We start from the raw sequence: 26,305 nt of genomic DNA on the forward strand, positions 1-26,305 counted from the left end.
CAAATGTTTCCATAATCACACTCTTGAGTCCTCTTTAAACTTCCCGAGGACCAGTCACTCATCCAACCATCAGTATTTATTGAGTGCCTCTTTTCCCACTCCCTTCTGCATCACCCTGATTTGCCCCCTTTACTCATCCCTCCCTCAAGTCCACAGAACTTTTGTGCATATTCATAATTCATTCATTTATATTAATGTCTGTCCCCCCCATTCCACACTGTGAACTTGTAGTGAGCAGGAAATGTGTCTACCAGCTTTGTTATATTGCATTCCCCCAAGTGCTTAGTACAGGGTTCTGTACATGGTAAGCACTCATTAAATATGATTAATTAATCTTCCAATTCTTTCTCCAGCTCTTCTTCCTTGTCTTCCTCCTGCTTCTATTCCTCTTCTTCTACTTCCCATCTTCTTCCTCCTCCTCCTCTTCTTCCTGTTTTTGTATCTTCTTCTCCTTTTCCTCCTCCTGCTACTCTTCTTCATGCTTCTCATCCTCATTCTTCCTTTCTCCTTCTCTTCCTCTCCTCCCTTCTCCCACTTCTCCTCCTTCTTGTCCTCTTCTTCCTTTGTCTTCCTTTTCCTTGTCCTTCTCTCCCTCCCTTTCCTCCTTCTCCTCCCTTCCCTCCTCATCCTCCTTTTTTTCTTTTACCTCCTACTTCTACTCCGTGGATGTCCTGGGGGCTGGGTGTTCTGTCTACCAGGTGGTGTGAGTCTTGGAATTCTGTTGGTGAAGGTAAAACCCACCAAGGTCTAATACTGCTCCTGCATCTTCTCCCTACATCACTCATCTCTTTAATAATAATAATAATAATAATAATAATAATAATAATAATAATAAGATTTGTTAAGCGCTTACTATTTGTGAAGCACTGTTCTAAGCGCTGGGGGGGGATACAAGGTGATCAGGTTGTCCCACGTGGGGCTCACAGTCTTAATCCCCATTTTACAGACGAGGTAACTGAGGCCCAGAGAAGTTAAGTGACTTGCCCAAAGTCACATGGTTGACAAGTGGCGGAGCCGGGATTCGAACCCATGTCCTCCGGCTCCCAAGCCCGTCCTCTTTCCACTGAGCCATGCTGCTTCTCTTTAGCCATGAATCCTCTTGGGAGTGCAGTAATGCACTAAAACAGAAGGATTTCCCATCACTCAAGAGAGGATCAGACATCTCTGAAAACGAAATTATCTTTTCACATTACAATTATAATTACGAAATGAATCCATTCTGGAAACTTCGTCATGACTCCAAGGTACCTTGAACTAGCATTGAAAATTTCCTTAAATATGGCACTAAGTCCCGAAAGGTTTCTCCTAGCTTATGGTACACTGAAAAACTGTGAATAGAGTCCATGGCAGTAATTGAGATATTTTACAGTGCAAAAACAGATCTAAACCAGATATATATTTTTGCCATGTGGACTTTGAGGTTCAGTAGTCTCATGGAAGTGGGAGAATTCAGAGGTGTAAAAAACAGTATATGTAATGGTCTTCGAATAAGGTTTCCTTTGTAGAATAGGTACTTAAGACCTTGAAGAAAAGGACATTTTGACTAGTGGGTCTTTATGGAGAGGACACAGTAGCATTTTAGTGCCTTGATATTTTTGTCCCTAACTGTGGGGTTCACTAAGCCCCTCTGGTCATTTAATACCAGGGCTCTGACTGATTCTTCAGACTAATTTTAGATTTTGAAAACCCTTATTATGTAAACTAAAATTTAGAAGAAGGTGTCAAGATTTATTTAAAAGAAACTATGGTACTCTTCCATGACATTTGATATTAAAACAAAAATAGAAATAGGTCAACATACTAACTAGGTACCTGAAATAGATTTATGTGCATTCATTCATGTTGAAATAATGACTACCTGACATCTTACTGCTAAGATGTAATCACCTGAAGAGAAGCATTCCAAATACTTTTCCTACCTAGGAATTTTTATCTGGTAAATATTAAAAAATAAAAATTGCTTCATCTGAAAAATGGGAATTAAGAGTGTGAGCCCCACGTGGGATAACCTGATCACCCAGCGCTTAGAACAGTGCTTTGCACATAGTAAGTGCTTAACAAATACCATAATTATTCTTATTATTATAATTTTTAAAACTAAAGAAGATGCCTCTCAACCTATAACTGAATTCCACAAAGCAGATAAGCAGGTTTGATTTATTGTGTTAGTTGAGAATCGTCTATTTTCGTCTCGTAGCAAAAATGGAGATGCACTAAGAGTGTGGAATGGAAGGCAAAATGAAACCCACAATTTTTAAAGCATCTTAAAATTCCAGTGAAATTATGACAGCCATAAGACTGGGATACACCGAAAGCGGAAACACAGATACTACAGAAAGATTTTTCTAATATTATTTGACTTCAACATACTATCAATGGTATTGACTGAACACTTATTATGTGCACCATACTAAATGTTTGAGAAAATGTCGTACAACAGAGTTGGTAGAAAGTTCCCTGCCCACAAGTATCATCCTGTCTAGAACAGTTTAGGAGAAGGGAAACTTATTCACAGAACATTTTATTTTGTTTATTTATTTTGTTAATTTCATTCATTTGTATTTCATTATTCATCCATTTTATTCCTCCATTGAAATTATGAATGGGGAAGGCTCTTTATCCAGTTTTGGGCTTATCTTTACAGCTGTCGTCCTTCAATGACCTGGGTTTTGTTTGTTAATGAACTTGTATGTTATACAAGTATGTTGTATGTTATCCATACAAGTTCATAATGTGTTAATACAAATTGATACATATGTGCTGATAGTTTGTGTATGCAGACATACGTATGCATGTGCTTGTGTTAGCAAAGTCCATGGTAAAAAAAAATATTTTATCTCTAGTTTTCAAGGCTACAACTTTTCTTCTGATTATTCAATATGTGGTTAGGATCGGAGCAATTTCATTTGATAAAGGTCAGGACTTAATTGCATAAATCAAGGTGCCCTACTGCTTGTACAGTGGCAACTGAAATAGAAACATCCCATAATTTGCCTTGATCCCAAGTCAGAAGTGAGGTTTTTTATGTAAAAATACCAGAATAAAAGACTGAATTTGGGCTCGGCTGAACTGTTTTCTCAATAGCCTGCTGATCTGATGTCCTGTGGCTTCAGAAGTCACCTGAAAGCTATTATTGTATGGCCTCAACCTCTGAAGTACCTCACATTCTTTCCCTTTTTTCAAAATAAATGAGTACGAAGGTTGACATTTTTGATCAAGGCCAAGACCTCTACATAGCTTTCACAGACGTAAGGGGAACCATTTGGCATCTTCAACAGAGGCCCTGGCACTCCCGAGCAAATCTGGCTGCCTGGCAAAGTGGCTGTTGGGATGATAGGTCCAGGATGGTGGGGATTTAATCAGGGAAGGTCTCTTGAAGGAGGTATTCTTTAAGGAAAGGAGTGTTCTGATTTGGCAGGGATGACTGGGATCTTGGGTATGTTTGGTTTTGTTCTCTGTCTCCCCCTTCTAATAATAACAATAATAATAATGGCATTTATTAAGCGCTTACTCTGTGCAAAGCACTGTTCTAAGCGCTGGGGGGGTTACAAGGTGATCAGGTTGTCCCACGGGGGGCTCACAGTCTTAAGCCCCATTTTACAGATGAGGTAACTGAGGCCCAGAGAAGTGAAGTGACTTGCCCAAAGTCACACAGCTGACAATTGGCGGAGCCGGGCTTTTGAACCCATGACCTCTGACTCCAAAGCCCGGGCTCTTTTCCACTGAGCCATGCTGCTTCTAGACTGTGAGCCCACTGTTGGGTAGCGAACGTCTCTATACGTTGCCAACTTGTACTTCCCAAGCACTTAGTACAGTGCTCTGCACACAGTAAGCGCTCAATAAATACGATTGATCAATGTGACCTCTCAAGCACCCTCCTTCCCGGCCAACCTTTAAGTGTGACTATAATGACTATGATCGTAACTAGGGGATAAACTCTAGGCTAATTAAGCCCGCCGTTGGGTAGGGACCGTCTCTATACGTTGCCAATTTGTACTTCCCAAGCGCGTAGTACAGTGCTCTGCACACAGTAAGCGCTCAATAAATACCACTGAATGAATGAATGAATGAATGAATGGTAAACTTCCCCAGAATCCTTGGGCTACTGTGTGGCAGCAAAATTCATCAATCCAAAGTTCAGCTGCCCTTCCTACAACTCTCTCCCTTCCCAATGGAGGGGAAGCATGGCTTTTGAGCAGGTCTAGCCCCCATCAAATCATTCTTTGGTTCCATGCTTGGCCGTGTGACAAGGGACCTGGAAGCTGTATATATGTATATATGTTTGTACATATTTATTACTCTATTTTATTTGTAAAATAAAATATATTTTATTTATATTTATTTATTTAATATAAATATTTATAAATATTATATTAAATATTTATAAATAAATCTATTTATTTTATATTTATAAAAATAGATGTACATATCTATTCTATTTATTTTATTTTGTTGGTATGTGTGGTTTTGTTCTCTGTCTCCCCCTTTTAGACTGTGAGCTCACTGTTGGGTAGGGACTGTCTCTATATGTTGCCCACTTGTACTTCCCAAGTGCTTAGTACAGTACTCTGCACACAGTAAACGCTCAATAAATACGATTCATTGATTGATTGATTTGTACATATTTATTCTATTTTGTTAATATGTTTTGTATTGTTCTCTGTCTCCCCCTTCTAGACTGTGAGACCGCTGTTGGGTAGGGACCATCCCTATATGTTGCCAACTTGGACTTTCCAAGTGCTTAATACAGTGCTCTGCACAAACAGTAAGCACTCAATAAATACGATTGAATGACTGGTTGAATGAATGAAGCTAATGTTCCTCAAACATTTACCCTAGAATTCCATGGACAGACTGTTGGCTAGTAAATAAGGATTGGTGACTCAGGACTAGTAATGTAGTACTTTTAATAAATGTTAGCAGGATTTGGAATGAAGAAAAATCAAGAGCCTATCGTGGATGCCAAATGGAGAATGAAAAAGTCTGATGAGGCTTTGGTAGTCGACGGCTGGGCCACCAAGAGGTCTCAAGGTTACCTAGTTTTTGACCATTAATCAATCGGCGGTATTAATTGAGAACTTTACTGTATGCAGAGCACTGTGTTAAGCTCCTGGGAGTTGATCAATGATTTTTTTCTCTTATTCCATTTTTAAGTGCTTACTGTATGCCAGACACTGTACTAAGCACTCACCTGAAATGAATCCCAGCTCCCTAAACTGTAAACCCATTATAGGTAGAGAACCTGTCTGCTAATTCTGTTTTATTGTAATAATAATAATGATGGCATTTGTTCAGTGTTTACTATTTGCAAAGCACTGTTCTAAGCACCGGGGGGATACAAGGTGATCAGGTTGTCCCACGGGGGGCTCCCAGTCTTCATCCCCATTTTACAGATGAGGGAACTGAGGCCCAGAGAAGTGAAGTGACTTGTCTAAAGTCACACAGCTGACAAGTGGCGGAGCTGGGATTAGAACCTATGACCTCTGACTCCAAAGCCCAGGCTCCTTCCACCGAGCCACGCTGCCTCTCTATACTCTCCCAGTCACTTAGTACAGTGCTTTGCACATAGTAAGCACTCAGTAAATACCACTGATTGATTGGTTGTTGCCACTTACCTGCTCTAGACTGTAGACTAGAGCAGAATGCAGTTCATCTAGACAGTAACCTGTTTGAGGACAGGAAACTTGTCAACCAACTTTGTTGTACTGTACTCTCCCTAGACTTTAGTACAGTGCTCTGCTTGTGCTCAGTGCTCAGGCTTAACAAACGCCATCATTATTACAGGGTAAAAAAAAAATAATTTGGGCCTATATGATTAAATGTGCACAGATGCAATGAACAAGTGTCTCCACACACCACTGAATTTTGATATAAAAGTTATTTTATCTCTGCTATAACAAAACTTCATAGTGCTATCATCTGGGGAAACAGCTATTTAAGCATATTATATGCACATTTATAAGCCAAATGATACAAACACATTCTCTTGGTACAAAGAAAGATGCACTTCTGAATATACCCTCTGATGATAAGATTCTTATGGTTATGCCTTAGGCAGGCAGATTTTCACAGAACATAACCATGCACACAGCAAAATCCAATTCCGTGGAAAAAACAATTAATATATGCATCCGTGATTTTCAGAATAAATAAATGCAATCAGGTTCCTGGAAAGGTGCTGACTGTAGACTCTATGTAAATGAATTAAAGCACAGAAGTCTTCTATATAAATGAATTAAAGCACAAAAGCCTTCAATGAAATAATGTTCAAGGCTTGACTCCAACCTATAAAACTAGGAAGTTTGGTGGTAAGCGTAAAAATGCCTGCCTCAGTGTAACTCTGGTAAGCATTCATTGGACTTTTATAATCAAGCCTACCAAAGACCTCAAGTTGCCCGCTGTTCATCCTTGAATCACACTTTAATCAGTGGTATTTACTGAATGCTTACAGTGCAGAGCACTGTATTAAGCTCATGGAAGTGTGCAATAAAATAGAGTTGGTGGTCCCATTCCCCGCCCACAGGAAGCTCTCAGTCTATCAATCAATCAATCAATCAATCAATCGTATTTATTGAGCACTTACTGTGTGCAGAGCACTGTACTAAGCGCTTGGGAAGTACAAGATGGCAACATAGAGAGACAGTCCCTACCCAACAGTGGGCTCACAGTCTAAAAGGGGGGGACAGAGAACAAAACCAAACATACTAACAAAATAAAATAAATAGAATAGATATGTACAAGTAAAATAGGGGCAGGCAGACATTAAATCACCCATATGTCCGTAGGTGCTGTGTAGCTGAGGGTGGGGTGACTATCAGGTGCTTAAAAGGTACAAATTTAAACAGATGGGTGATGCAGAAAGCAGAGAAAGTAAGGCTTAGTCAATATGACAAAGAGGCCATTACCATCAAAATTGGCACAATAGATTCTAAACTCCTTGAGGGTAGGACTGTGTCTTCCACTGTCATATTTTTCTGCTTGAAAAACAGTGTGGGTTTGTGGAAAAAAGGTACAGCGGTGAGTTAGGAAATGTGAGTTCTAATCCAGGCTCTGCCACTTTCCTGCTGTGGAGACCTTGGGCAATCACTGAGAGGAAACCTCAAATGTGAGTGGATTTCATACAGTAGGTTAGAGAAAGTCCACATTTTCTAATTTCTAAATGACCCTGCTTAGCATGTGCCCAGATAATTTGATGGTTCTTGATTTTAAAAGCAGTAGTTACACTTTCAATGACTTTATCCACTCTAGAATACTGTAACAAAACAAACCGTACACATTGCTTTCTTTCACTAAGTGCGCATTACTAAGTGGCTGTTTTGCTTTCTTTCACTAAGTATGCATTACTAATTTGTTGTTTGGATGAAGTCCTTAGGGTGCAAAACAATGTACTATTTTGAAGTGCTGTTACCTCTGCTGGTGCACTGTGTGCCAGAGTAATTATTCTATACGTCTAGGTAATGCATTCTAAAGCAGTATCATTGCTACTTGCTAAAAACGGGTACAGCTACTAAGAGTGTCTCAATACATAAAAACCTGTGCAGTAAAATAGTTTAGAACAAGATGAATTCATTCGTTCAATCAATCGTATTTACTGAGTGCTTACTGTGTGCAGTGCACTGTACTAAGTGCTTGAAAAGTTCAATACAGAAAATACAGACAATCCCTGCCCACGATGGGTTCAAGATTTACATGCTATCGAATCCCAAACCTCCGCTTACCTTGCAAAACCAAGCTGGGGGCAGTTTTAATTTTCAAAACAGTGATGATATTTTCTTCTGTTGCTTTATATTGAATTTATTATACCTGCAACATCATAACAATTATGCTATTTGTTAAGCACTGATAATGTTGCAAGAGTTGGCGTGGATTCCAGAGGATTCATTCATTCAATCGTATGTATTGAGCACTTACTGTGTGCAGAACACTGGACTAAGCGCTTGGGAAGTACAAGTTGGCAACATATCGAGACGGTCCCTACCCAACAGTGGGCTCACAGGCTAGAAGGGGGAGACAGAGAACCAAACGAAACATATTTACAAAATAAAATGAATAGAATAAATATGTACAAAGAAAATAGAGTAATAAATACGTACAAACATATATACATATATACAGGTGCTGTGGGAAGGGGAAGGATCAGTTCAGACATAGTCCCTGTTACCCTGAATCGACCCCAGAGCTTAGAACAGTGCCTGGCACATAGTAAGCGCTTATCAAATACCATTATTATTATTATTATTATTATCATCATTATTCCACAAGAATCCTGTCTGGGTGGGCAATGAGTAATTAGTAATTTACAGGATTTGTGATAGTGACTCAAATACATTTACTATGGTTAGTATCAGTTTGATTATGTTTCTCACTTTCCTGTTTTTGGACTTCCCTCAAACTAGATCATTTACTGAGTAAGCGCTGACCTGGATGCCTCGGAACAAAGAAATATTCTTGAGCTTAATACTCACCTACCAAACTATGTGTCAAGGACTGTTCTAACTCTGGGGTAGAGACAAGTTAATCAGGTCTGACAGAGTCCCCGTCCCCCTCGGCATTCAGGGTTCAATAATAATTAATAATAATTTTGGTATTTGTTAAGCGCTTACTATGTGCAAAGCACTGTTCTAAGCGCTGGGGAGGATACAAGGTGATCAGACTGTCCCATATGGGGCTCACAGTCTTAATCCCCATTTTACAGCTGAGGTAACTGAGGCACAGAGAAGTGAAGTGACTTGCCCAAAGTCACACAGCTGACAAGCGGCGGAGCAGGGATTTGAACCCGTGACCTCTGACTCCGAAGCCCGGGCTCTTTCCGCTGAGCCAGGCTGCTTCTCTGGTTTAAGTAAGAGGGAGAACAGCTGTTTAATCCTCATGATGCAGATGAGGAAACTGAGGCACTGAAAAATTAAGTGACTTGTCCAAGGTCCCACAGCAAGAAATTGGCAAAACTGGAATTAGAACAAAGGTCTTCTCGCTTTCACTCCAGTTTTTTCCACTAGGCCATGCTACTATCTCTTCTCCTTCCTCCCCTTGCCCCCTCCCCTTATTTCCCTATCAATCAATCAATCAATCGTATTTATTGAGCGCTTACTGTGTGCAGAGCACTGTATTAAATGCTTGGGAAGTACAAGCTGTGTACTATCTCCTATCTCCCTCCTATCTCCCTCCTCTCCTCCTCCTCCTTTCTCCCCCTCTCCTCCTCCTTTTCTTTCTCTTCTTGCTTCTCTTCCTCCTCCTCCTCTTCCTATATTCCTATATATTCCTCCTCCTATATTGCAGCCTTAAAACATATATTTTTCAATCCTAGTTTTTTTGGATCCTGTGCTTCATAATAATATTTGCTACGTCCATTGCTATCGTCTACCTGACTCCAGCCCACCAAGGTCTCACACTGGTCCTCTGCCTCAATCTTTGATAATTCTACCCATAATTCTGGGGCAGTTCCCTAAACTGCCTTGACTTCCCTACCATAAAATTGTTATCGCATTTATAACCGCATTCTTGGTTATTTCACCACGCTGCAAATGAAACTTTGATTTGCACAACCAATGAATTATGTCTTCAATGTCTTTTTCTCTCCGCATGATGTCCTAGAATTAATGCACTATATAATGTTGGTAAACACAACCATGTTTCTTCTTTAAAAGTCATTAAGAGGGTTTTAATACACATTGAAATGATCGATGTGTTAATTGGCTCAAGATAATGTTTATCAAATATTTAGGCGGAAAAGAGAAAGTATCGCATTTCCAATGATCCAATTCAAGGAAACCCTCTTAATGGAAGTGATTTGCTTAATGGGGTTAGAATTCTAACACCAAGAGGTTTTTAAATACCAATGGGAAGAAGAGGTAACAATTACTTAAGGGAAAAGGGATTGCAACATGAAGTTTGTGAATTTATTTCTGCAAAGTTATGGGACTCAGAGTTAGAACTATAAGCATAGAAGTTCATTGTGTTCCTTTGCATGAATGCCTTACAATCCAGCCTCCATTTCGTGGTTGTGAGATAGGTACTTCTCAGTGGCATTTATTTAGTGCCTACTCTGCTCCGAGCAGCGTCCTAAGTACTTTGTAGAGTACAACACAACCGAATTGGTAGACATGTTTCCTGCCCACAGCGAGTTCACAGTCTAGAACCTACTCTTACTGTCCAGCTTATGGTTATAATAATGCTAATAAACAACTATAGGCCACACTGTGATAAAGAAGGCCACTGCAAGACTCCCCAGTGGATAAACGCTATTTAAGGCTGGTTGTACAGTTAGAAAATGGAAGTCATCATCATCAATCGTATTTACTGAGCGCTTACTGTGTGCAGAGCACTGTACTAAGCGCTTGGGAAGTACAAGTTGGCAACCTATAGAGACAGTCCCTACCCAACAGTGGGCTCACAGTCTAAAAGGGGGAGACAGAGAACAAAACCAAACATACTAACAAAATAAAATAAATAGAATAGATATGTAAGTCGTCAGGATTGCGACAGTGGCATTATAATCTGTCTGTGTCACATATCTACCTCGATAACTCCTAATTTCCCGGGCTTCCTTTCCACTTACCCAATTCACCAAATTCCAATTCCTAGATCCAGTGAATTACTAGGCTCACATATGGGGTTTCTGAACAATCCTGCCTTTCTGCTTTCATTCATTCAATCATATTTATTGAGCGCGTACTGTGTGCAGAGCACCGTACTAAGCGCTTGGGAAGTACAAGTTGGCAACATATAGAGATGGTCCCTACCCAACAGCAGGCTCACAGTCTATAAGGGGGAGACAGACAACAAAACAGAACATATTAACAAAGTAAAATAAATAGAATGAATATGTACAAGTAAAATAAATAAATAAATATCCATTCATTCATTCAATCATATTTATTGAGCGCTAACCGTGTGCAGAGCACTGTACTAAGCGCTTGGGAAGTACAAGTTGACAACATATAGAGACGGTCCCTACCCAACAGTGGGCTCACAGTCAAGAAGGGGGAGACTAGAGTAATAGAGTAATAAATACGTACAAATATAAATACATATATTCAGGTGCTGTGGGGAGGGGAAGGAGGTAAGGCGGGGGGGGATGGGGAGAAGGGGGAATACAATCAATACAATCAATCAATACAATCCCCCATCTAGACTGTGAGCCCACTGTTGGGTAGGGACCATCTCTATATGTTGCCAACTTGTACTTCCCAAGCGCTTAGTACAGTGCTCTGCACACAGTAAGCGCTCAATAAATACGATTGATTGAATGAATGAATGAATGAATGAGAAAAGGCCAATAATAATAATAACACTGATAAAAAATTACGGCCTTTGTTAAGCACTTACCGTATGTTAAACACTGTTCCAAGAACCGGGGTAGACAGAGATTATTCAGGTTGCAAACAATCCCTGTCCCACATGGAGGTCGCAATCTAAGTACGAAGGAGGATGGGTATTGAATCCTCAGTTTACAGATGAAGAAACTGAGGCACAGAAAAGTTAAATAACTTGCCCAAGGTCACAGAGCAGGCCACTGGCAGAGCTGGGATTAGAACTCAGGTCGTCTGACTCTATGGGGTAGAGAGAGTAGCTGAGGGAGAACAGAGTCCTCTAGACTGTAAACTTGTTGTGGTCAGGGAACGTGTCTATTTGATTGTTGTATTGTACTCTCCCAGGCGCTTAGTGTGGTGCTCTGTGCACAGTAAGTGCTCAATAAATGCAATTGATCAGTTGTTTGAAATGAAAGAAATATAGAAGTCAACAACTACAGAGATTGACGGATTATCAGAATCAATCAATCAATCAATCGTATTTATTGAGCGCTTACCCTGTGCAGAGCACTGTACTAAGCGCTTGGGAAGTACAAGTTGGCAACATATAGAGACGATCCCTACCCAACAGTGGGTTCACAGTCTAGACGGGGGGAGTGTATTGATGGATTGTATTGAAAGGTCGACAAGAAAGGAAGAACCCTAATAATAATAATAATATTGGTATCTGCTAAGTACCCCCTTGGTGCCAAACACTTTACTAAGGGGTAGCCACACAAATAGAAACATATATGCTGCCAACTGGTACTTCCCAAGCGCTCAGTACAGTGCTCTGCACACAGTCAGGGCTCAATAAATACGATTGAATGAATGAATGAATGAATGAACAGAGAAGCGGAGGGAAGAACTTGAAATGTTCTTGGCCCACTAAGGGGACTGGAAAGAGGCTGGCAAAGTCGCACTTCCTTCAGCTAAACTCTCCTCCCACCTCTTCTTCCCTAAATGAATCCGATTCAGCTCATTCACAGGGCCTCCTGTGCCACTGGCATGACTCCCAACCCATCTCATTCTCCCCGTCAGCTCATGAGGCCTTTAATGGATGAAGGCTGAACATCTGCAACAGAAAGCCTCCTCGCGCGAACATCTTTCAACAATCCCACCGTCCTCGAGCTGACACAGTGTTTGCAAGGTGAATTAAACATCCAGTGATAGAAATGGCATTCATTCATTCAATCATATTTATTGAGCGCTTACTGTGTGCAGAGCACTGTACTAAGCACTTGGGAAGTACAAGTGGGCAACATATAGAGATGGTCCCTACCCAACAGCAGGCTACATATCTATAGATTCAAGATAATCAGGTCGGACACAATTCCTGTCCCATTCTCCCATGGGGAGAACAGGTATTGAATCCCTATTTTACTGATGAAGAAACTGAGGCTGAGAGAAGTTAAGTGACTTGACCAGTGCCACAAAGCAGCCAAGCGACAGAACAGGGATTAGGACCCAGGTCCCCTGACTCCCAAACCTCTCCTCTTTCCACTATGCTGTTTCTCTAACACTAGGATTGATCGAATTACACTGCTTCTCTCCGTGAAGCCCTCGGCAAAAGAGAACCATTGGCATTACCAATGTACTTGCCCTCCTGGGCTGCACCGGCAAAATGAATTCACAGGGTAAAGAACAGCACAAGGAAACATAAAACTTATAGAAATGCTACTTTCCCCCATACTTTTGAGCTGATTTAACTATAGCATTTCCCCTTTGTGCTCTACAAGCTGGGCAGGGGAATGGATGATGGTCATATATTGAATCTACTTTACAAAAACAAGTACATAATGTTTAGGTCACTGAAATATATGATGATTCCCCTAATAGAAAGTTTCATTACTTTACGGTTATAAATGTTTGCACACCATAATACATTCTAAAAATGACTCTGTTTTATGATGCAAATTAAAGTCTCACGACATAATTCATTATTTGAGCCAATGGCATTCGAATGGTCACAGATATTTATCTGGGTCATTATTTGCTTTTACTATGTTTATAGCACTAAAAGCCAAACTAAGCACCACATTTTTCTCTCCGATCCACCCCACTGATCTGTGCTGCATGCATTTAGCAAGGAAAATGCAAGAACAGAGGAAAGAAAGAAGAAGAAGAAAATTTCCTGTGGTCCATCAGACTCCACAGTAATGTACAGTTACACATAGTAAGTGCTTAACAAATGCCACCATTATTATCATTATTACAGCTGTTTACGAATATACGGATAAGAGAACGCACTGCACTCTTACTTTGAATACAGTCAGGTTTTTTGCTGCGTCTTTCCACCGCACAAAATGTTGAAGGTGGTTCTTCCGTCAGAAACCCATGATGACCCAGTGAGACTGATACAAGCTGATACAGGTATTTATCATATAATTTTTAAAATACTGCATCAGCCTCCTCTCTGACTTCCCTGACTCCCGCCCCTTCCCACTCCAGTCCACCATCCGGCTCGGCTCATTTTTTTCTGAAAAAGCCATTCGGTCTGCTCTTTCTCACTTCTCAAGAACCTCCAGTGCTTCCCCCTCTACCTCCACATCAAACAGAATCTCCTCACGAGGAGCTTTAAAGCACTCAATCAGCTCTCTCCCTCACCATTTACCTTGCTGATCAACTGCAATCAAACCCACAGACTTCAACCCCTTTAGCCAGGGATCATGTCTAACTCTCACTTGTGTATTTTTTCCCCCAGTGCTTGGTACAGAGCTCTACACACAGTAGTTGTTTAATAATAATAATAATAATGATGGCAGTTATTAAGCTATTACTATTTGCAAAGCACTGTTCTAAGCGCTGGGGAGGTTACAAGGTGATCAGGTTGTCCCACGGGGGGCTCACAGTCTTCATCCCCATTTGACAGATGAGGTCACTGAGGCCCAGACTTCTCTGAGGCCCAGACTTAAGTCACATTAAGTGACTTGCCCAAAGTCACGCAGCTGACAGTTGGCAGAGCTGGGATTTGAACCCATGACCTCTGACTCCAAAGCCCGTGCTCTTTCCACTGAGCCTGTGTGGCCGATTTGTATTTCCCAAGCGCTTAGTACAGTGCTCTGCACACAGTAAGCGCTCAATAAATACGACTGAATGAATGAATGAATGAATGAATGAACCACCTATTCTGAATACGTCAATCTCATCTTTCTCGTCACTAACTCCTTGCCCACATCCTCCCTTTGACCTGGAGATCTCTCTTCATTAACAAAAGACAAACCACCACCACTCTTCCCTTCTTCAAAACCCTTCTAAAATCATATGTATTCCAAGAGGCCTTCCCTGACGAAGCTTTCATTTCTCCTATCCGCCCTTCCTTCTGTGTTGCTTATACACTTGGGCCTGTAGCCTTTAAGCACTTTGATTTTCACCCCATCCCTATGGCACGGCACTTACACGCACCTCCTTCTGTCATTTATTTTGATGTCCGTTTCCCCCTCTAGTCTATATCTTCCCTGTGGGCAATGTGTCCACCAATTCTTTTGTATTGTACTCTACCAAATGCCTAATATAATCACTCTTCTGATTGATTAAAACCCACCTTAAGGATCCAGGATTACTTGTTCCTAATTTACCATCCCTGGAGAGTAAATTAATCAGGCTCCGCCCCATTTCCACTTCCTCCAGGTTGGGCTCACACTGGACAACCCTAATTAGGACCCATCAGATACTCTCCAATCCTGACTCTGTAAGCTGGGAAAAGACATAAAACAGTTCCATCTCCCCTCAGAAAGGCAGTACTGTGGTTGCTCCTGAACATTAAACCAGGCTTAGAAAGTCGAAAAATGGTTGGAATGAATTCATATCCTTCCAGGGGTGATCAATTCACTCCCACGGGGCTGTTTTCTGGCAATGACGCCGTGAAACTCATTAGGTCTACATTTCCCCTAGTGTCTCATAATCCAGGCCAATGTGCGAAGCGGACACATTGGTTAGGGATTTGGGAAAAGAATCAAGACAGAATGCGGGAACGTTCACATTTCAAAGTTCAATTTGGAATTTCTTCTTCATAGGCTGTCAAACCACACTTCTCATACCAGGCCTCTTTTAATCTCCAGATATAAATCCTGCATGCTGCTAGTTGCCGTGTTTCTTTGCATGTATATACGTATTTGTATGTATGTGCAGAAGAGCAGCATGGTCTAGTGGAAAGATCACAGGATGGGAAATCAGGAGATCTTGATTCTAATCTTGGCTTTACCTCTTGCACGCTGTGTTACTTGGGTGAGTCGCTTGAGTTCTCTGTGCCTCAGTTTCTTCATCTGTAAAATGGGGATTAACTGTCTGTTCTCCCTTCTTTAGACTCTGCATAGCATGAGGTATATGCACTGCTTCTGATATTATATTGCATCCACCCCAGCGTTTGGCATACAGTGAACACTTCCCAAATACCCCGATTATTACTAGTGTATTTATAGCATTATAACCGTAGCATCCACAAACGATCAGGCACACTGGGAGAAAGCAAACTCATTTGTTAATTTTATTTTCCTAAATGTTGCAAGCCTAAATTTGCATGAATCCTTATTAGCCAACGGGAGATCCTACAGAAAGTTGAAGAAGAAGAAGTTCTCTTCATCATTTTAAGATGGTGGAAGAAACCCCGGAAAATTCATGAAAGAATGAGTCTTAAAATTATGTCAGACCTAGGAATCCTTCAAGTTTCACTTCAGTTGTTTCTCTCTGTCTTTGTCCAAATTTATAGCTTCCTTTGGAGCAGTTTTAATCACCGCCCTTTATGTTGTTCACGCTTATTGACTATGCATCTGCAAGTCTGAGGGCCATAATGCTGAAAATGTGGTAAACATTATTATGAAAAGCCATCAGTGCCCATGCTGGGGAGCCACCTGTGAGTCTTAATATCTTTTCCATTTCCATTTTTATTTAAAATGCTAAAACTGGAATTAAAAATGCATTATCTGGAGAGTGCCTGCAAAACTTCATTCAAGCAATGGAAACCATTTTTAAGTTACAGAAGAGAAACAAAAACAAAGCCTCGTAAATCTTGGGACTCTTGGAGCTCTTGTGAGCACTAAGTAGCTGGACTCGTTTCTTGGTAACTAGTAAGGAAAATTAATTCCCGAGAAGTTCTTAGGAAACTTTCAGGCAGAGTAAAATTTTCTGGTCACATGCTATGTTTCTTGAAACAGAAAATTTGGTCTCGCATTTTCTGAAAATTCATAAAGACGGCTGGATGGGGGAGGACTTCAGTCCCATTGCCAGAGATCCATTGAAGTGTGTATTTCTCTCAGTATAGCTTCTCATTTAATAAAACTGTGTACGAGTTAACAATATGCTTTGGTATTTGCACCAAGTTCTACAGACATTTTTCAAGACTGTCTGTAGACTCTCTGTAGTCTGTAGATTCTAATAATAATAATAATAATGATGGCATTTATTAAGCGCTTACTATGTGCAAAGCACTGTTCTAAGCGCTGGGGAGGTTACAAAGTGATCAGGTTGTCCCACGTGGGGCTCACAGTCTTTATCCACATTTTACAGATGAGGTGACCGAGGCACAGAGAAGTTTAGTGACTTGCCCAAAGTCACACAGCTGACATTGGGCAGAGCCAGGATTTGAACCCATGACCTCTGACTCCTAAGCCTGGGCTCTTTCCACTGAGCCACGCTAGAGTGTAAACTCATTATGGGCAGAGAACGTGTCTGCTAATTCTGTTGGACTGTACTCTCCCAGGGGCTTAGTACAGTGCTCAGTGCATAGTAAGCACTCCATAAATACAACTGACTGATTGATAATATCAATATTTGATAAAAATTTTAATGCGCATTGTGTATTAATTGTAATCTGGCCCAGTTATTTCGATGAGGCCATATCCTACAGTCAATGAGATCTATAAACAATAATGATTTATAGAAGTGGTAACAAATTAAAATCAAATGATAATACCATTTACCCTTTCAAGCTCTTTTAATCAGGAAGTCTTAAGTTACACTAAGAGGATGAAGGATGACCTTTCAGGAAAAAAAAAACAACCTCCTAAAAAGTAATATTTCCTTGGCAAGATAAAGTCACCAGGTAAGAATTTTGTTAATGATGTGCATTTAGCTTTAATTCTATTTGTTCTGACGACTTGACACCTGTCCACAAGTTTTCTTTCGTTGTCTGTCTCCCCCTTCTAGACTGAGCCCGTTGTTGGGTTGGGACTGTCTCTATATGTTGCCAACTTGTTCTTCCCAAGCGCTTAGTACAGTGCTCCGCACACGGTAAGCGCTCAATAAATACGATTGAATGAATGAATAAGGAGGACTAAGAACAACTTTTAAGTATAATGTGATTCAATCCATCACTAAATCCTGTCGGTCCCATCTTCCGAACATAGCTAAAATCCGCCCTTTCCTCTCCATCCAAACTGATACCATGTTGCTACAATCACTCATCGTATCGTGTCCGGATTACTGCCTCAGCTTCCTTGCTTATCTCCCAGCCTTCCGTCTCTCCCCACTTCACTTCACACTTCTTTTAGACTGTGAGCCCACTGTTGGGTAGGGACTGTCTCTAGATGTTGCCAACTTGTACTTCCCAAGTGCTTAGTACAGTGCTCTGCACACAGTAAGCGTTCAGTAAATACAATTGATTGATTGATTCACTCTGCTGCCCAGATCATTTCTCTACAGAAATGCTAAGGACATGTCACCTCACTCCCCAAACAACTCCAGTGGTTGCTCATAGGGACTGTCTCTATATGTTGCCATCTTGTACTTCCCCAGCGCTTAGTACAGTGCTCTGCACACAGTAAGCGCTCAATAAATACGATTGATTGATTGATTGATCCACCTCTCCATCAAACAGAAACTCCTCACTATTGCCTTTAAAGCACTTCACCACCTTGCCCCCTCCCACCTCACCTCACTTCTCTCCTTCTCCAATCCAGCCAAAAAACGTGGCTCCTCTAGTGCTGACCTTCTCTCTGGGCCTCCATCTCGCCCATATCCCACCTCTGGTCTGGAATACGCTCCCCACTCAAATCTGACAGACAATAACTCTCCCCCACTTCAAAGCCTTATGAAGGAACATCTCCAAGAGGCCTTCCCAGACTAAGCCCCATTTTTCCATATTCTCCTTCTGTGTTGCCCTGACTTAACTACTTTGCTCTTTCCAGCCCCACAGCACTTATGAAAGTACCTAGAATTTTTTACAATTTGAACTGATGTCTGTCTCCACCCCCCCTAGACTTTAAGAGCTTTGTGCTTTGCTTTGTGCTTTGTGCTTACTATGCGCTTTGCACAGAGTAAGTGCTTAATAAATGTCATCATCATTATTATTATTATTTAAGCTCATTGTGGGCCCGGAATGTGAGTTTATTATTGTATTTTACTCTCCCAGCAGTTTAGTACAGTGCTCTGCACACAGTAAATGCTCAACAAATATGACTGACTGAATAAATGAATAGGAAAACTCTGATTTCCAAAATAATAATAATAATAATGGTATTTGTTAAGCGCTTACTATGAGCCAAGCTCTGTTCTAAGCGCTGGGGTAGATACAAGGTAATCAGGTTGTCCCACGTGGGGTTTACATTCTTAATCCCCATTTTACAGATGAGGTAACTGAGGCACAGAATTTACGTGACTTGCCCAATATGACTGACTGAATAAATGAATAGGAAAACTCTGATTTCCAAAAATACTAATAATAATGGTATTTGTTAAGCGCTTACTATGTGCCAAGCGCTGTTCTAAGCACTGGGGTAGATACAAGGTAATCAGGTTGTCCCACGTGGGGTTCACATTCTTAATCCCCATTGTACAGATGAGGTAACTGAGGCACAGAATTTAAGTGACTTGCCCAAAGTCACACTGCTGACAAGTGGCGGAGTTGAAATTAGGACCAGTGACCTCTGATTCCCAAGCCTGTGCTTTCCCCACTAAGCCACGCTGCTTCTCTAAAACAGATCATTTCCAAAGATACTACACTTTCCAAGTTATGTATGCTAAAGTCCAAAGAGAATTCATTCATGTTTAAGGAAAAAGGTACGATGAGACCAGGGGCTTGGAGATTTAGGTCACATTTTTCCTTCTGCCAGATTCATAACCTTGGAGAAGTTCCATCATCTTTCTCTGCCTCAATTTTCCCTTTATCTAATGTGTCACCAATACTAGCAATACAATATTTCCACAACAATCTTTTCAACATGACTGCTTCCTGATTTCTTTATAGACTATATATTTCTGTATGTAATCTTTATGCATAAGTGAACACAAAAATATGAATGCTATGATACAGAACATATAAATATACATATAGTATATGTTATATACTATCATTTATGGTATATAAGTATAAACACACACAGATATATTATATATTAGTCACCAGGACGTATTTTAGGCCATCGTTTTGTTCCGGCTCCCAAACAATTGTCTTCTGATTTATCTGCCCTATGTAAATAGTCCTACTGGTTTCCCTTAGATCAGTGTTGCTTGTTGGAGAAGCAGTGCGGCTCAGTGGAAAGAGCACGGACTTTGGAGTCAGAGTTCATGGGTTCAAACCCCGGCTCTGCCAATTGTCAGCTGTGTGACTTTGGGGAAGTCACTTAACTTCTCTGTGCCACAGTTCCCTCATCTGTAAAATGAGGATTAAGACTGTGAGCCCCACGTGGGACAACCTGATCACCTTGTAACCTCCCCAGCGCTTAGAACAGTGCTTTGCACAATGTAAGGGCTTAACAAATACCATCATTATTATTGTATTTCATTAATTATGAATTTCCTAGACACACACACGCACAGAGTAAGTGTATATGCATTTATATGTATATATGTGCCTATATTTATGTAAAGAGGCACCAAGGACTAATATCAATCAATCACTTGTATTTACCGAACACTGTACTAAGCACCCAGGGAAATTCAAGGCACTTCAACTCTAGTGGGGAAGGCAGACACTGAAATAACGTTAAAATAGCAGGAACGAGATAAGGGCACTCACTATATGCATGATTTAGTGCTTAAGTAATAAGGTAAGTATTAACATAAAGGTTGTGAGTTCACAATTGCTTAGGAAGTGCAGAGTTGCTGGATGGCATTTTGGTTGGGGAGGTAGCACATAACTTGGGAAGAGTAGAAATGAATTGGGGAATTTCTGCGGGCAGAAGGGTGCATCCAGGAGGACTTTGAAACCTGGGAGATCTGCGGTTTGTTGCACTTGAAGGGGGGAAGTGTGGGTGAGGTGTCGTTGGTGAGAGAAACCACAACTAGGCACAGTGAACACAGTTGGGTAGGTGAGATTGCAAGGAGCCAAGAGTAACAGCTGGGATCCGGTGGGAGAAATCAGTAGATAAGAAGGAGAGAGTGGATTGATTGCTGATTTCTGCTTGTTATGGAGACGAATGGGTAACTTCAGAAGGTTTTTGATTCCTTCAAGTTCCTGCTTGATGTAGAGAGGAATTGGAGGTTTTTGAGGGGTGAAGAGATGTGGATAGGACAATGTTTCAGAAAATTATTTGGGCAACACAATAAAATGGGGAGTGAAGGCAGAGAGACTTCAGGCAGACTGCAGGCAGAGAGATCAGCGAGGAAGCTGCTGCAGTAGTTAAGCTAAATCACTATTAAAATTTGGTTCAGCATGCTTGCCATTTGGAAGGCAAGAAAGGTGCCCCTACTGAAGATGCTGTGGACGAGAAACTTAAAAAACCTGGCAAAAGACTGAATATGGGGGTTGAAAGGGAGAACAAGAATCAAGGACAAAGCCATGGCCGAGGGCTTCAGGGTTGGAGATTCATTGTAAACTATAATGAAAACCAGAGGTGGAGGAGTTGATTTGGGAGGAAAGACGAGGAGTTCAGTTTTGAAATCACGTTTCCCTGTAGAGATGTCCTGGAAGCAGGAGGAAAAACAGGATTGCAGAAAAGGAGAGAAGTCAGAGTAAGTAACATGGCCCAGTGAATACAGCACAGACCTGGGTGTCAGACGGAGAGGGGTTCTAATCCCAGCTCTGCCACTTGTCTGCTGTGTGAGCTTGGGTATATCACCAAATTTTTCTATACCTCAGTTACCTCATCTGTAAAATGGGGATTACGACTTAAGCCCCATGTGGGACAGGGATGGTGTCCAACCTGATTAACTTGTATCCACCCTGATCCTGAGTACAGCGCCTAGCACATAGTACGTGTTTAATAAACAGCATTAAAACGTAAGGTAGATTCGTAACTCATCTACGTAGAAGTAACAGGAAAACAGCATGGCCTAGTGGAAAGAGCATGAGACTGGGCGTTTTCAAGTCTACAGTATGCCTAGGAAAAATAAGGAAGTTTTGATAATGAGTTCTTCACTATGCATTTACCACCTTCATTCTCTACCCAGATCAATGGAGGGAAACCTGTAATTTTGGGATGGGTATTGTTGAAGTAATTACATGGAGTGCAGACACCTCTGCACTCTGACATGTTATGAAATTTATTATGCAAGGGAAACCGATTCCTCGCAGTTAAGGGAGGAGGTTCCTTGCTCTAGCACATAATAACACGTTCAAAAAGGTAGAAAATATGTTTTTGTGTGTTCAAGAAAGTGCCTCCCGTAAAAAGCATGTCATTCAGGAACATAATCTTGTGTTACAAAACCAGAAAATAAATTCACAGTCAACATCAGGACTCAGAGTCTTGTGAGCAACAGTGATTCTCCTACACATGTCGTGAAGTCTGATGGGAGACCCAGCAGAATGAGAACAATCCATAAGGGAAAAAACAAAGTCCAAAGTCTTTAATCATTTTTATGATGCTTCTGAAAGATGGCAAAAGAAACTGCAACTTCATCACCACTGGCAAAGATTTCAGAATAAACACAAAACAGATTGGGTCGCAAGAGGAGGGTGATATGTCCCGCTCTATTGAAGAAACAAAAGTAATTTATCTTTCATGGAGGTTGGCCCTATGTAGGAAAAGATTGGTGAATTAAAAATCAAATTATTTTTATATTCTCCAATGAACTCTGGTTCATTGGAAGCTGGGGAGGAAATGACTGTTCCCATTGAATACATTGTCATTCTGCTTGAATAAAATGTACTGAGACTCATACTTGACAAGCCATGATATGGTCTCAGTTGGGACCACCATTAAGTTAGTTAGCTTCCCATCTGAACCCATCTGAACAAGGGTGGAAGAGTCTCTCCTTGCTTGCAAGGCTGAGCAAGAGGCAACGCAGTGACCTAAATGAGACAGAGCAGACACACTGAATAAAACAATGTCTCAGAACAGGAAAAATGGCTAAAATTCAGGAAGACAAAAGCTGGAACAATAGTTAAGTAAAAGTTAATTTGGGCACCTCATAGTTTCAGTCAAAAATGGAGGGTAAGCAAACACCACATCATTCCTTCCAAGGTTTCAAAGAATCCAGAAGTTGGAGGAGCTAGAATGGAAGGATCAGGTCTTCTTTCCCAAACTGGGAACCTGTAAGGGGCAAGGGGAACATTGCTCGGGTCTTTAGGCTCCTTAGTTATAGGTAATTCCTTTAGTCTCACCGTTCTGTTTGTGAAAAGAATTGATGAAATAGTTGCTTGGTCAAAATCAGAGAGCAAAGTGCCAATTTCTATGTAACAGCTGGACAAGGTGCAGAAACAGACTGGAAGTCTGTGTACAACACGATATAAAATGGGGCATTGGATGGTTTTTTCCTGAATCTGATTAGGAGAGTTTATTTCTAGCTACCACCTTTGTCTCTCTGTCTCTGACTCTGTTTCTCTTCCTGTTTTGTCCTAACTCTCTCACCTCTGCATTTTACTTCAAGAGAAACTACATACTCTAGCCTTAAGGCCAGTTTTTCATGATGGAAATTGTCATACTGTTGCATAAACTTTAATTTACCCACAATGCATTGTATCCATTTTGCATTAAAAATTTTTTCCTGATGCCAAATACTTAAAAATGATGTTGGTGCAGTGATTACGGGCCTCTGAATAATGAATCTCATATTGTAGACCTTTCCCACTCAGAATTTCCATTAAAAAGGGAAAAGTGAAGAAGTAGATGCAAAGTTTCTAAATATACTTACCTGAATTTTGATGGCTCTTCATTTTTGCAATGCTTATGCAAGAATTCCTGCTTTGTAATTTTACATAATCTTTTCTTTCTTTTTTTTTTTAGTTAGGTTTTTGCTCCCCATAACCTACCTAAAAGTACATGCATATTTCTCTGGCTTTTGAATGGTCAAGATGATGTTCTATTAATTTTGCAAAGGAAAAAGTGCTCTAAGGCTTATAAGTAGAAGGTACAAAGTGGGTCACATTTTTACAGACTATGCAATCCTAATACCTAAAATATATATATAATGAGAACTTGGACAGAACTTCCAGAATTCATATGAACTTGGGCAGAAAGTCTACTCTTGGATTAATGATTGGCTAATTCTGGGATGTGCTTTGAAGCCTATCTCCAAGTAGAAGATAATTAGTAGAACCGGACAAGCTTTTCTGAGGTTTGAATCAAGTTAAGTTTCATCATCCGATCCAAGTTCAATTCCTTTCTGACCTCAAACTCTCTGAGCACCGTTACCTTAATAATGTTGCCAACTTGTACTTCCCAAGCGCTTAGTACAGTGCTCCGCACACAGAAGCGCTCAATAAATATGATTGAATGAATGAATGAATGATGCTTGTGATTTCTCTCTACAGTATTGCCTGGTTGGCCCAACTACATTTGTAATATACCTACAAGTAATCTTCTCAAGTTTCCTTCTTGATTGTGTTTTGAAATTTACTGGCTTTGGTAAATGAGTAAGGGCAGTAATTTAAACCTCTGATTTACTATTACTCAAATTTAATAACAGTGGCTGGTGAAAACAGACCAAAATACAGTATTTACTACTGTGGTATGTGTTCAATAAACACTAGTAATTGAATAATGTAGATTTTGAAATTGAAAGTTGTCTACCTTAATGAGTTTGACATCCAGTTTAACCAGAAAGATGTCACTTCATAAATAATAACAAGCCATCAGGGCCACAAAAAAAGGTTGAACACTACAGTTTCCCTTTATATGGTTGTTTTCCCCATGCCACATTTCAATTCTAGGATGGCACAAATGCCACCCACTGAAGGGATTGTCAGTTGTACATTGTGAGACACCGGCACACATTGATTCAAAAACATTTCTCAATTCGGACAGTGGTTTGTTTAAATAAAAATTAACAAATGAATTATTTTAAACTCTTGAGGGATTTGGAATCATACCATTTCAAAATCAATTCCATAAATGGTAAAAGACCATGGTTTAATTATGTGTAGTAACTCTAACATTGAAATCTTTGGATAGAAATCTTCATTACAAAGGTTTCAAACTGAGTCATTTGAAGACACTTGAAAAAGCCAAAATCTAATTTTAAGATTTGTTAAAGAAAACCAGGTGTATCCAATTAAAATGAACCTAAGAAAGGCACATATGCTTTCTCAGTTTAAAAGAAAACATCCTCGTTGGTTTCCAATTTTCTTTCAAATGTTATTCCAGGTGTTGATATAGAAAGTGACTTTTTTTTTTGGAACATCTTTCCTCCTACTTACCAGCAATGAGAATCTCTCCTAAGGGGATTCCTAGATTTAAATCTCAGGGAGAGAACCGAGTTAAGACATTGCAAATCAGGTTTTCTCCTCCTAATATACTACTATTTTTCTCTACAGTAATTCCTTCGAGCAACTGGAAGTGCATTCAATAAGTTATCATTTTTGCCAATGTGGGTATTTGTGGAACTGCATAATTAATCTAGCTGATTTCTATTTTCAAAAATAGCACTACTGATAGGAACATATCCATGTGTGTGGAGGTGACTGAAAGATTGGTGTTTAACTGACTATTCAATTCACATTCTAATGGTAGTCCCATGCCCTGGCCCTTCCAGAATCTCTTCTTTTATTCCTACCAAGCTCATTTGTATGTTGTATCTTTACTATTAACAGTATTAATAGTATTAATATTGTTGAAAGAAACAGAATTGCTACTTAGTTATTCAAGTTCCTGAAACCTCGGCTCGAGGAGAGGAACCCCCTGTCTTTGGCCGCAAGTTGACTGCTCTGCCTGCTGCTGCTGTTTCACATTGTATAATCTGATCATACTCACAAGTGCAACTTCTAGAAGTGTCTAACACACTCAGGAAGGAGCATAGGCAGTATGGGAGAATCTGACTCGGCAAGGCTAACTAGATTTCAAGTTTGTTCTGTTTTAAATCTCATTGAAACCACAATTAAGATTATGGCATTAAAGTGTGTTTATCACTTTCCTGAACGGACTCGCTCCATATTTATTGGAGATTTACCCCTTATATATATTGTCTTTCTCCTACTAAATGGATAAAAATTTATATCTAGCACAGCGGTTTGAACACTTCTCACCTGACACTAGAAGGATTCAGGGTTTTCTGAAATAGTTGCATATTCTGTATATTAGTCCACAAGGCTATTAGCTTGAGTAGTGGCATCCTTTAAAACTTCCCACCTCATTCCTCCTCTCCTCACCTATTCTCCATGGAACTGGCTGAGTTTTCTACTGAGCTTAAAAGTTCAGACAATTTCTTCTCCTTGAATAACATTTTTTTTTTCCTTTAGATGAGCTTTTTCAAGCATGTTTGCATAGTTCAATCAATGGCTCTTAGACACTCAATAAATGGGCAATCTAACGATGAATGCCTTTTTTTTTTTCCCTGAAGTTTGTGAAGTGATTTGCTTCACTCTTTTTGATGATTTTTCCATTTGGGTTTTTATGTAGAAAAGTATTTCTCAACTACAAAGGCATCATATATATTTGCTTCAGTTTAGACATATCTGTTGAAAATGGTCAGCTTGATTTGGCAAATTGCTCCAGAGAATACTGAGAAAGATCCAACTTAGCCTGAGGTACACTATTTCAGAAATGAGCAAATGTACCTCTCCCATGGTAGTTCAGCAAAAACTGTACTTATTGGCTCTAATAAGTGCCCCAGTGGCCTAAAAGGAATTAAAGCAGAAGCCAAAGGGCATCATACAAGCCCAAATAAGATCTGAGGAAATCTGGGTACATAGATAAAAATTCCCA

This window comes from Tachyglossus aculeatus, chromosome 10, assembly GCF_015852505.1.
Source record: "Tachyglossus aculeatus isolate mTacAcu1 chromosome 10, mTacAcu1.pri, whole genome shotgun sequence".
Lineage (NCBI taxonomy): Eukaryota > Metazoa > Chordata > Mammalia > Monotremata > Tachyglossidae > Tachyglossus > Tachyglossus aculeatus.